Source organism: Rattus norvegicus, chromosome 11, assembly GCF_021556685.1.
Source record: "Rattus norvegicus strain SHRSP/BbbUtx chromosome 11, alternate assembly SHRSP_T2T, whole genome shotgun sequence".
NCBI lineage: Eukaryota > Metazoa > Chordata > Mammalia > Rodentia > Muridae > Rattus > Rattus norvegicus.
The window spans coordinates 40,019,399-40,030,918 of record NC_141544.1 but is presented as its reverse complement, the minus strand read 5'-3'; the positions used below and the strand labels follow the sequence as shown (position 1 = coordinate 40,030,918).

The following is an 11,520-nucleotide window of genomic DNA, read 5'->3' as shown; positions in this document are numbered from 1 at the left end:
CCCCCTCCCGCCTCCCCTTCCTTATGGGTGTTCCCCTCCCAACCCTCCCCCCATTGCCGCTCTCCCCCCACCAGTCTAGTTCACTGGGGGTTCAGTCTTAGCAGGACCCAGGGCTTCCCCTTCCACTGGTGCTCTTACTAGGATATTCATTGCTACCTATGAGGTCAGAGTCCAGGGTCAGTCCATGTATAGTCTTTAGGTAGTGGCTTAGTCCCTGGAAGCTCTGGTTGCTTGGCATTGTTGTACATATGGGGTCTCGAGCCCCTTCAAGCTCTTCCAGTTCTTTCTCTGATTCCTTCAACGGGGGTCCTATTCTCAGTTCAGTGGTTTGCTGCTGGCATTCGCCTCTGTATTTGCTGTATTCTGGCTGTGTCTCTCAGGAGCGATCTACATCCGGCTCCTGTCGGTCTGCACTTCTTTGCTTCATCCATCTTGTCTAATTGGGTGGCTGTATATGTATGGGCCACATGTGGGGCAGGCTCTGAATGGGTGTTCCTTCAGTCTCTGTTTTAATCTTTGCCTCTCTCTTCCCTGCCAAGGGTATTCTTGTTCCCCTTTTAAAGAAGGGGTGAAGCATTCACATTTTGATCATCCGTCTTGAGTTTCATTTGTTCTAGGCATCTAGGGTAATTCAAGCATTTGGGCTAATAGCCACTTATCAATGAGTGCATACCATGTATGTCTTTCTGTGATTGGGTTAGCTCACTCAGGATGATATTTTCCAGTTCCAACCATTTGCCTACGAATTTCATAAACTCGTTGTTTTTGATAGCTGAGTAATATTCCATTGTGTAGATGTACCACATTTTCTCTATCCATTCCTCTGTTGAAGGGCATCTGGGTTCTTTCCAGCTTCTGGCTATTATAAATAAGGCTGCAATGAACATAGTGGAGCACATGTCTTTTTTATATGTTGGGGCATCTTTTGGGTATATGCCCAAGAGAGGTATAGCTGGATCCTCAGGCAGTTCAATGTCCAATTTTCTGAGGATCCTCCAGACTGATTTCCAGAATGGTTGTACCAGTTTGCAATCCCACCAACAATGGAGGAGTGTTCCTCTTTCTCTACATCCTCGCCAGCATCTGTTGTCCCCTGTGTTTTTGATCTTAGCCATTCTCACTGGTGTGAGGTGAAATCTCAGGGTTGTTTTGATTTGCATTTCTCTTATGACTAAAGATGTTGAACATTTCTTTAGGTGTTTCTCAGCCATTCGGCATTCCTCAGCTGTGAATTCTTTGTTTAGCTCTGAACCCCATTTTTAATAGGGTTATTTGTTTCCCTGCGGTCTAACTTCTTGAGTTCTTTATACATTTTGGATATAAGGCCTCTATCTGTTGTAGGATTGGTAAAGATCTTTTCCCAATCTGTTGGTTGCCATTTTGCCCTAACCACAGTGTCCTTTGCCTTACAGAAGCTTTGGAGTTTTATGAGATCCCATTTGTCGATTCTTGATCTTAGAGCATAAGCCATTGGTGTTTTGTTTAGGAAATGTTTTGCAGTGCCCATGTGTTCCAGATGCTTCCCTAGTTTTTCTTCTATTAGTTTGAGTGTGTCTGGTTTGATGTGGAGGTCCTTGATCCACTTGGACTTAAGCTTTGTACAGGGTGATAAGCATGGATCGATCTGCATTCTTCCACATGTTGCCCTCCAGTTGAACCAGCACCATTTGCTGAAAATGCTATCTTTTTTCCATTGGATGGTTTTGGCTCCTTTGTCAAAAATCAAGTGACCATAGGTGTGTGGGTTCATTTCTGGGTCTTCAATTCTGTTCCATTGGTCTATCTGTCTGTCTCTGTACCAATACCATGCAGTTTTTATCACTATTGCTCTGTAATACTGCTTGAGTTCAGGGATAGTGATTCCCCCTGAAGTCCTTTTATTGTTGAGGATAGCTTTAGCTATCCTGGGTTTTTTTGTTATTCCAGATGAATTTGCAAATTGTTCTGTCTAACTCTTTGAAGAATTGGATTGGTATTTTGATGGGGATTGCATTGAATCTGTAGATCGCTTTTGGTAAAATGGCCATTTTTACTATATTAATCCTGCCAATCCATGAGCATGGGAGATCTTTCCATCTTCTGAGGTCTTCTTCAATTTCTTTCTTCAGTGTCTTGAAGTTCTTATTGTACAAATCTTTTACTTGCTTGGTTAAAGTCACACTGAGGTACTTTATATTATTTGGGTCTATTATGAAGGGTGTTGTTTCCCTAATTTCTTTCTCGGCTTGTTTCTCTTTTGTGTAGAGGAAGGCTACTGATTTATTTGAGTTAATTTTATACCCAGCCACTTTGCTGAAGTTGTTTATCAGCTTTAGTAGTTCTCTGGTGGAACTTTTGGGATCACTTAAATATACTATCATATCATCTGCAAATAGTGATATTTTGACTCCTTCTTTTCTGATCTGTATCCCCCTGACCTCCTTTTGTTGTCTGATTGCTCTGGCTAGAACTTCAAGAACTATATTGAATAAGTAGGGAGAGAGTGGGCAGCCTTGTCTAGTCCCTGATTTTAGTGGGATTGCTTCAAGTTTCTCTCCATTTACTTTAATGTTAGCAACTGGTTTGCTGTATATGGCTTTTACTATGTTCAGGTATGGGCCTTGAATTCGTATTCTTTCCAGGACTTTTATCATGAAGGGGTTTTGAATTTTGTCAAATGCTTTCTCAGCGTTTAATGAAATGATCATGTGGTTTTGTTCTTTCAGTTTGTTTATATAATGGATCACGTTGATGGTTTTCCGTATATTAAACCATCCCTGCATGCCTGGGATGAAGTCTACTTGATCATGGTGGATGATTGTTTTGATGTGCTCTTGGATTCGGTTTGCCAGAATTTTATTGAGTATTTTTGCGTCGATATTCATAAGGGAAATTGGTCTGAAGTTCTCTTTCTTTGTTGGGTCTTTGTGTGGTTTAGGTATAAGAGTAATTGTGGCTTCATAGAAGGAATTCGGGAGTGATCCATCTGTTTCAATTTTGTGGAATAGTTTGGATAATATTGGTATGAGGTCTTCTATGAAGGTTTGATAGAATTCTGCACTAAACCCATCTGGACCTGGGCTCTTTTTGGTTGGGAGACCTTTAATGACTGCTTCTATTTCCTTAGGAGCTATGGGGTTGTTTAACTGGTTTATCTGTTCCTGATTTAACTTCGGTACCTGATATTTGTCTAGGAAATTGTCCATTTCCTGTAGATTTTCATGTTTTGTTGAATATAGGCTCTTATAGTAAGATCTGATGATTTTTTGAATTTCCTCTGAATCTGTAGTTATGTCTCCCTTTTCATTTCTGATTTTGTTAATTTGGACCCACTCTCTGGGTCCTCTCGTTAGTCTGGCTAAGGGTTTATCTATCTTGTTGATTTTCTCAAAGAACCAACTTTTGGTTCTGTTGATTCTTTCTATGGTCCTTTTTGTTTCTACTTGGTTGATTTCAGCTCTGAGTTTGATTATTTCCTGCCTTCTACTCCTCCTGGGTGTATTTGCTTCTTTTTGCTCTAGAGCTTTTAGGTGTGCTGTCAAGCTGCTGACATATACTCTTTCCTGTTTCTTTCTGCAGGCACACAGCGCTATGAGTTTTCCTCTTTGCACAGCTTTCATTGTGTCCCTTAAGTTTGGGTATGTTGTACCTTCATTTTCATTAAATTCTAAAAAGTTTTTAATTTCTTTCTTTATTTCTTCCTTGACCAGGTTATCATTGAGTAGAGCATTGTTCAATTTCCACGTATATGTGGGCATTCTTCCCTTATTGTTATTGAAGACCAGTTTTAGGCCGTGGTGGTCTGACAGCACGCATGGGATTATTTCTATCTTTCTGTACCTGTTGAGGCCCGTTTTTTGACCAACTATATGGTCAATTTTGGAGAAAGTACCATGAGGAGCTGAGAAGAAGGTATATCCTTTTGCTTTAGGATAGAATGTTCTATAAATATCCGTTAAGTCCATTTGGCTCATGACTTCTCTTAGTCTGTCTATGTCTCCGTTTAATTTCTGTTTCCATGATCTGTTCATTGATGAGAGTGGGGTGTTGAAATCTCCCACTATTATTGTGTGAGGTACAATGTGTGTTTTGAGCTTTAGTAAGGTTTCTTTTACGTATGTAGGTGCCCTTGTATTTGGGGCATAGATATTTAGGATTGAGAGTTCATCTTGGTGGATTTTTCCTTTCATGAATATGAAGTGTCCTTCCTTATCTTTTTTGATGACTTTTAGTTGAAAATTGATTTTATTTGATATTAGAATGGCTATTCCAGCTTGCTTCTTCTGACCATTTGCTTGGAAAGTTGTTTTCCAGCCTTTCACTTTGCGGTAGTGTCTGTCTTTGTCTGTGAGGTGTGTTTCCTGTATGCAGCAGAATGCAGGTTCCTCGTTGTGTATCCAGTTTGTTAATCTATGTCTTTTTATTGGGGAGTTGAGGCCATTGATGTTGAGAGATATTAAGGAATAGTGATTATTGCTTCCTGTTATATTCATATTTGGATGTGAGGTTATGTTTGTGTGCTTTTCTTCTCTTTGTTTTGTTGCCAAGACGATTAGTTTCTTGCTTCTTCTAGGGTATAGCTTGCCTCCTTATGTTGGGCTTTACCATTTATTATCCTTTGTAGTGCTGGATTTGTAGAAAGATATTGTGTAAATTTGGTTTTGTCATGGAATATCTTGGTTTCTCCACCTATGTTAATTGAGAGTTTTGCAGGATACAGTAACCTGGGCTGGCATTTGTGTTCTCTTAGGGTTTGTATGACATCAGTCCAGGATCTTCTGGCCTTCATAGTTTCTGGCGAAAAGTCTGGTGTGATTCTGATAGGTCTGCCTTTATATGTTACTTGACCTTTTTCCCTTACTGCTTTTAATATTCTTTCTTTATTTTGTGCGTTTGGTGTTTTGACTATTATGTGACGGGATGTGTTTCTTTTCTGGTCCAATCTATTTGGAGTTTTGTAGGCTTCTTGTATGCCTATGGGTATCTCTGTTTTTAGGTTAGGGAACTTTTCTTCTATGATTTTGTTGAAGATATTTACTGGTCCTTTGAGCTGGGAGTCTTCACTCTCTTCTATATCTATTATCCTTAGGTTTGATCTTCTCACTGAGTCCTGGATTTCCTGTATGTTTTGGACCAGCAGCTTTTTCCACTTTACATTATCTTTGACAGTTAAGTCAATGATTTCTATGGAATCTTCTGCTCCCGAGATTCTCCCTTCCATCTCTTGTATTCTGTTGGTGAAGCTTGTATCTACAGCTCCTTGTCTCTTCTTTTGGTTTTGTATATCCAGGGTTGTTTCCATGTGTTCTTTCTTGATTGCTTCTATTTCCATTTTTAATTCCTTCAACTGTTTGATTGTGTTTTCCTGGAATTCTTTCAGGGATTTTTGCGATTCTTTCAGGGATTTTTGCGATTCCTCTCTGTAGGCTTCTACTTGTTTATTAATGTTTTCCTGTGTTTCCCTAAGGGAGTTCTTCACGTCTTTCTTGAAGTCCTCCAGCATCATGATCAAATATGATTTTGAAACTAGATCTTGCTTTTCTGGTGTGTTTGGATATTCCATGTTTGTTTTGATGGGAGAATTGGGCTCCGATGGTGGCATGTAGTCTTGGTTTCTGTTGCTTGGGTTCCTGCGCTTGCCTCTCGCCATCAGATTATCTCTAGTGTTACTTTGTTCTGCTATTTCTGACAGTGGCTAGAGTGTCCTATAAGCCTGTGTGTCAGGAGTGATGTAGACCTGTTTTCCTCTCTTTCAGTCAGTTATGGGGACAGAGTGTTCTGCTTTCGGGGGTGTAGTTTTTCCTCTCTACAGGTCTTCAGCTGTTCCTGTGGGCCTGTGTCTTGAGTTCACCAGGCAGCTTTCTTGCAGCAGAAAATTTGGTCTTACCTGTGGTTCCGAGGCTCAAGTTCGCTCGTGGGGTGCTGCCCACGGGCTCTCTGCAGCGGCAGCAACCAGGAAGATATGTGCCGCCCCTTCCGGGAGCTTCAGTGCACCATGGTTCCAGATGGCGTTTGGTGTTTTCCTCTGGCGTCCGAGATGTGTGTGCAGAGAGCAGCCTCTTCTGGTTTCCCAGGCTTGTCTGCCTCTCTGAAGGTTTAGCTCTCCCTCCCACGGGATTTGGGTGCAGAGAACTGTTTATCCGGTCTGTTTCCTTCAGGTTCCGGCAGTGTCTCAGGCAGGGGTCCTGCCGCTCCTGGGCCCTCCCCCACGGGAGCCCAGAGGCCTTATACAGTTTCCTCTTGGGCCAGGGATGTGGGCAGGGGTGGGCATTGTTGGTGTTCTCTTCTGCTCTGCAGCCTCAGGAGTGCCCACCTGACCAGGCGGTGAGGTCTCTTTCCCATGGGGTCTGGGAGCAGAGAGCTGCTGCGGGCTGGGATCCGCGGGTGTGGGACTTCCGGTAAACACAGGACGTGCCTGGTCCTAGAGGAATTCTGCCTCTGTGTGTCCCGATTTCACCAGGCAGCTTTCTTGCAGCAGACAAGTTGGTCTTACCTGTGGTCCCGAGGCTCAAGTTTGCTCGCGGGGTGCTGCCCACGGGCTCTCTGCAGCGGCAGCAACCAGGAAGCTCCCCCTCCCCTTCTATATGAGCTTCCCCTCCCCATCCTTCGCTTTTTAATGCACCTCGTTCAGTTGGTTCAGAGGGCCTTGTTCTCCTGGTGTCCTCCCTCCCTTCTGGATCTTACACTCTTTCCACATCTTCTTCCATGGGATTCCCTGAGCTTTGAGGGCAGGGGTTTGGTAGAGCCCTCTGATTTAGAGTCATTATCCACATAATGTCTTGCTGTCGGCCTCTGTGTCTGTTCCCATCTGCTGACAGACAAAGCTTCTCTGATGAAGAGTCTGCAAGACACTGATCTATGACTATAGAGAATATCATTAGGAGTTATTTTATTGATAGATTTTTTTAAAAGGACCTTTAGTATTTAGTTTTGTGCTATGTCTCTGGACTTCATCATCTCTGGGTCTTGGTTATCCAAGCAGTGCTATTTACGTGTTCCTTTTTGTGAAGAGGGCCTTAAGTCAATTCAAACGCTGGTTGGATACTCTCACAGGTTCTGTGTCACCATTGCCCTGGGTATATTTTGGAGACAGGACAGATTTTAGGTCAAAGGTTTTGTGGCTGTGTTTTCATCGTTTCTCTTTCCAGGTAGGCTGCAAACTCACCATAGAGACTCAAGTGTAGGTATAAAGGCTTTGTGTAGGTTTCACTCTGACTTCTCCACTTGTGGGTGTTTTTCTCAGCAATGGACCCCTGTTAGTTTGTGGACAGAAAATTTTGTCTTAGCCATAGGGTGGGTAATTTGAGAATTTCTATGAGACCCTGTTGGTCAACAGCTCAACTAATTGCAACTCAGTTCCACAACTGAAAACCTTGTCTTGTGACAAGAGATGACCAGTTGAGACTCTGTCTCCTCCATTACTAGTAGCCCTTACTAGGATCGCCTTCTTGTATTCCAGAAAGTTTCGACTACACTGTGTTTACACCCCCTCCATGTGCCCCACCCAATCCAGTTAGTCTTTCTGTACTCTCTCCTTTCATCCTACTTCCCATTAAACAACCTCATCCCTCCTGATCCTGTCTGTACCCACTCATAGTCTGCCCCCAAAACCTATTCTATTTTCCCCTCCCAGGGAGATCCATGCATTCCCCCAAGATCCATCCTCTTTACATAACCTCTCTGGATCTATGGATTATAGCTTGGTTTTTAATGACTAATATCTTATAAGCAAATACATACAAAACACATTTATCTTTCTGTGTCTGGGTTACCTCACGCAGGATAATTTTTTCTAGTCCTATTCATTTGCTTGCTAATTTTATTATGTCAGTTTTTGACAGCTGAGTAATACTACATTATGCAATGTACCACAATTTCTTTATCCATCCTTCTGTTGAGGGACATTTAGGTTGTTTCCAGTTGCTGTCTATTATGATTAAAATTAAAGTGAACATGGCTGAGGAAGTATTCTTGTGGTAAAGTGGAATGTCCTTTGTGTATATGTCCAATAGCGAAATAGCTGTATCTTAAAGTAGATTGACTCCCAATTTCTGAGGAACTGCCATATTGATTTTCATAGTAGCTGCGTAAGTTTGCCCTCCTACCAGCTCCTTAGTCTTTTTTTTTTTTGAGATCTTCTTCAATTTCTTTCTTCAGAGACTTGAAGTTCTTTTTTTTTTTTTTATTAACTTGAGTATTTCTTATATACATTTCAAGTGTTATTCGCTTTCCCGGTTTCCGGAAAACATCCCCCTCCCTCCTCCCCTTCCTTATGGGTGTTCCCCTCCCAACCCTCCCCCCATTGCCGCCCTCCCCCCATAGTCTAGTTCACTGGGGGTTCAGTCTTAGCAGGACCCAGGGCTTCCCCTTCCACTGGTGCTCTTACTAGGATATTCATTGCTACCTATGAGGTCAGAGTCCAGGGTCAGTCCATGTATAGTCTTTAGGTAGTGGCTTAGTCCCTGGAAGCTCTGGTTGCTTGACATTGTTGTACTTTTGGGGTCTCGAGCACCTTCAAGCTCTTCCAGTTCTTTCTCTGATTCCTTCAACGGGGGACCTATTCTCAGTTCAGTGGTTTGCTGCTGGCATTCGCCTCTGTATTTGCTGTATTCTGGCTGTGTCTCTCAGGAGCGATCTACATCCGGCTCCTGTCGGTCTGCACTTCTTTGCTTCATCCATCTTGTCTAATTGGGTGGCTGTATATGTATGGGCCACATGTGGGGCAGGCTCTGAATGGGTGTTCCTTCAGTCTCTGTTTTAATCTTTGCCTCTCCCTTCCCTGCCAAGGGTATTCTTTTTCCTCATTTAAAGAAGGAGTGAAGCATTCATATTTTGATCATCCGTCTTGAGTTTCGTTTGTTCTAGGGATCTAGGGTAATTCAAGCATTTGGGCTAATAGCCACTTATCAATGGGTGCATACCATGTATGTCTTTCTGTGATTGGGTTAGCTCACTCAGGATGATATTTTCCAGTTCCAACCATTTGCCTACGAATTTCATAAACTCGTTGTTTTTGATAGCTGAGTAATATTCCATTGTGTAGATGTACCACATTTTCTGTATCCATTCCTCTGTTGAAGGGCATCTGGGTTCTTTCCAGTTTCTGGCTATTATGAATAAGGCTGCGATGAACATAGTGGAGCACGTGTCTCTTTTATATGTTGAGGCATCTTTTGGGTATATGCCCAAGAGAGGTATAGCTGGATCCGCAGGCAGTTCAATGTCCAATTTTCTGAGGAACCTCCAGACTGATTTCCAGAATGGTTGTACCAGTCTGCAATCCCACCAACAATGGAGGAGTGTTCCTCTTTCTCCGCATCCTCGCCAGCATCTGCTGTCACCTGAGTTTTTGATCTTAGCCATTCTCACTGGTGTGAAGTGAAATCTCAGGGTTGTTTTGATTTGCATTTCCCTTATGACTAAAGATGTGGAACATTTCTTTAGGTGTTTCTCAGCCATTCGGCATTCCTCAGCTGTGAATTCTTTGTTTAGCTCTGAACCCCATTTTTTAATAGGGTTATTTGTTTCCCTGCGGTCTAACTTCTTGAGTTCTTTGTATATTTTGGATATAAGGCCTCTATCAGTTGTAAGATTGGTAAAGATCTTTTCCCAATCTGTTGGTTGCCGTTTTGTCCTAACCACAGTGTCCTTTGCCTTACAGAAGCTTTGCAGTTTTATGAGATCCCATTTGTCGATTCTTGATCTTAGAGCATAAGCCATTGGTGTTTTGTTCAGGAAATTTTTTCCAGTGCCCATGTGTTCCAGATGCTTCCCTAGTTTTTCTTCTATTAGTTTGAGTGTGTCTGGTTTGATGTGGAGGTCCTTGATCCACTTGGACTTAAGCTTTGTACAGGGTGATAAGCATGGATCGATCTGCATTCTTCCACATGTTGCCCTCCAGTTGAACCAGCACCATTTGCTGAAAATGCTATCTTTTTTCCATTGGATGGTTTTGGCTCCTTTGTCAAAAATCAAGTGACCATAGGTGTGTGGGTTCATTTCTGGGTCTTCAATTCTATTCCATTGGTCTATCTGTCTGTCTCTGTACCAATACCATGCAGTTTTCATCACTGTTGCTCTGTAATACTGCTTGAGTTCAGGGATAGTTATTCCCCCTGAAGTCCTTTTATTGTTGAGGATAGCTTTAGCTATCCTGGGTTTTTTGTTATTCCAGATGAATTTGCAAATTGTTCTGTCTAACTCTTTGAAGAATTGGATTGGTATTTTGATGGGGATTGCATTGAATCTGTAGATTGCTTTTGGTAAAATGGCCATTTTTACTATATTAATCCTGCCAATCCATGAGCATGGGAGATCTTTCCATCTTCTGAGGTCTTCTTCAATTTCTTTCCTCAGTGTCTTGAAGTTCTTATTGTACAGATCTTTTACTTGCTTGGTTAAAGTCACACCGAGGTACTTTATATTATTTGGGTCTATTATGAAGGGTGTCGTTTCCCTAATTTCTTTCTCGGCTTGTTTCTCTTTTGTATAGAGGAAGGCAACTGATTTATTTGAGTTAATTTTATACCCAGCCACTTTGCTGAAGTTGTTTATCAGCTTTAGTAGTTCTCTGGTGGAACTTTTGGGATCACTTAAATATACTATCATGTCGTCTGCAAATAGTGATATTTTGACCTCTTCTTTTCCGATCTGTATCCCCTTGATCTCCTTTTGTTGTCTGATTGCTCTGGCTAGAACTTCAAGAACTATATTGAATAAGTAGGGAGAGAGTGGACAGCCTTGTCTAGCCCCTGATTTTAGTGGGATTGCTTCAAGTTTCTCTCCATTTAGTTTAATGTTAGCAACTGGTTTGCTGTATATGGCTTTTACTATGTTTAGGTATGGGCCTTGAATTCCTATTCTTTCCAGGACTTTTATCATGAAGGGGTTTTGAATTTTGTCAAATGCTTTCTCAGCATCTAATGAAATGATCACGTGGTTCTGTTCTTTCAGTTTGTTTATATGATGGATCACGTTGATGGTTTTCCGTATATTAAACCATCCCTGCATGCCTGGGATGAAGCCTACTTGATCATGGTGGATGATTGTTTTGATGTGCTCTTGAATTCGGTTTGCCAGAATTTTATTGAGTATTTTTGCGTCGATATTCATAAGGGAAATTGGTCTGAAGTTCTCTTTCTTTGTTGGGTCTTTGTGTGGTTTAGGTATAAGAGTAACTGTGGCTTCGTAGAAGGAATTCGGTAGGGCTACATCTGTTTCAATTTTGTGGAATCGTTCGGATAATATTGGTATGAGGTCTTCTATGAAGGTCTGATAGAATTCTGCACTAAACCCGTCTGGACCTGGGCTCTTTTTGGTTGGGAGACCTTTAATGATTGCTTCTATTTCCTTAGGAGTTATGGGGTTGTTTAACTGCTTTATCTGTTCCTGATTTAACTTTGATACCTGGTATCTGTCTAGGAAATTGTCCATTTCCTGAAGATTTTCAAGTTTTGTTGAATATAGGTTTTTATAGTAAGATCTGATGATTTTTTGAATTTCCTCCGAATCTGTAGTTATGTCTCCCTTTTCATTTCTGAT

General features: G+C 41.8%; 1 long non-coding RNA gene across 1 annotated transcript in view; it reads left to right on the top strand.

The window, feature by feature from the left end:
• Positions 1-11,520, top strand: part of LOC148002494 (uncharacterized) — a 51,468-nt gene that overhangs the window by 23,643 nt on the left and 16,305 nt on the right. The window lies entirely within an intron of this gene.